We start from the raw sequence: 1,590 nt of genomic DNA, 5'->3' as shown, positions 1-1,590 counted from the left end.
AAAAGTCAGAAAGGCTGAGATAATCTCATGGGGGGCGGCAATGGAAAAGAAACCTGCCATGAGTAACTACCTAAGAGGAAAAAAAACTAAATCAGGAAAGAAAGAATTTACGATAATTCAAAGGGAAGCTAATTACTTTTCAAAGCGAGATCAGGATGCCTTAGATCACGCACCTATATAGCGAGATATAAGAAGGAAGAAAAAGCTTGTGCTTGCTGTGGTAAAGCTAGGGAAAGATGGAGCATGTTGTATTAGAATGTGAAGATATCTGCCCAGCGGTCGGTTTAGGAATCGGTGGCTTCCTTGAAGCCCTTGGGTTCAGTGAGAGCAGGGGGAAAGTAAACATGTCTGCAATAAAGGTTATCAGGAGCCGATTGGAAGACTGAACATTGGTTATGGGAATTCATCGTGGGTTTCTTTCCTTTTCCTTTTGTAACATAGGTAGGACATTAGGAAATAAAATAACAAGAGCTTGGTGGCGCAACCCACCGCTTCGTTCCAAAGGGGACGCTTATAACATCCATGGATTTGGGTAAGACTGGATTTGGGTAAGACTGGGGCGGAGACGCGCTTCGCGGCATGTTCAATGTACTTTCGCCACGGGCGCTGAGATCGATTGCGCATGTGTGTTCTTAGAATTGTGCTTTATTTCAATTGCAAATTTATATTCACACCATTTTGCCAAGCGTATATATTTGAGGCATCGATTATACAACACGACGTCTTCAATGTTGTTGTCATTGTGAAGCGCATCGTCTGCTAGCGAGCGCGAATTTTTTGCCCGGACGCCCGGTTTTTCTTGTAACAAGTTTCTGCAGGACATTCTTACAGCGAAGCTGGATACGGCTGGTTTCTTGAAAAATTGCGTGCGTCTATCGAGCCGTGTACATCGGGAATTCCTCCCCATACGTGGGCCGACCCCGAAGATAGCGATATACCGGGCCGACCCACGGAGTAGGTGAAGCAGGCTTCAAGCACTCAGCCAGCTTGCAAAAACAACTTTAATATCGCATGTCCAAATACAACCAGTAGCAGATATTAAGCTGATAAGAACAGATACTACACCTTTGACCCGCGTCGGCCGCGTCTACGTTCGCACCGCCCTCTCTTTGTCGGCACTCCAAGCACTTGCGCCTCTCCTTTCCTTTCCTTCCGCTCTCAAGTGGTGGCGATCCCGTAAGCGTGCTGGCCGCCAGGACCACGAGGCGGAAAGAAATGCCGACCATCCATATGACCCCGATCCCGCAAACATGAAACGTTTCATCGGTGCAACGGCCAGCTTTCCGAGGAAGTTTGTGGGGAACCAATTTTGCGTGACCGCGTGTCGTTTTCGGGTGACCACACAACCATCACTGCACTGCGGAACGTCGACCAACGCACGATCGCCTTGGTTGCGGTGAAGCAGTGTGTGCCCTCGGAGTACGGTGAGATGCGTGTCTGTTCTACTTGCCGGGATCCGTCAGTAAAAGGTGTCGTGCCGCGTTTTGCACGAACGCATTAGTATGTATACCCCCCGGTGCCTCATCATCTTCTGAGGCTAAATATTGACACGTGTACTTATATTTAACGGGCAACCACGTTTCGCCGCCT

The 1,590-nt window shown here is 48.6% G+C and overlaps 1 non-coding gene across 1 annotated transcript; it reads right to left on the bottom strand.

The window, feature by feature from the left end:
• Positions 1–904: 904 nt before the first annotated feature.
• Positions 905–1,088, bottom strand: LOC126541055 (U2 spliceosomal RNA). The gene has a single exon (XR_007601625.1). It is a non-coding gene; the product is annotated as a U2 spliceosomal RNA (small nuclear RNA).
• Between the last annotated feature and the right edge of the window lie 502 nt (positions 1,089–1,590).

Source organism: Dermacentor andersoni, chromosome 2 (assembly GCF_023375885.2).
Source record: "Dermacentor andersoni chromosome 2, qqDerAnde1_hic_scaffold, whole genome shotgun sequence".
NCBI lineage: Eukaryota > Metazoa > Arthropoda > Arachnida > Ixodida > Ixodidae > Dermacentor > Dermacentor andersoni.
Note: the sequence above shows the minus strand (reverse complement) of the source record. Positions and strands in the feature narration are given on the sequence as shown.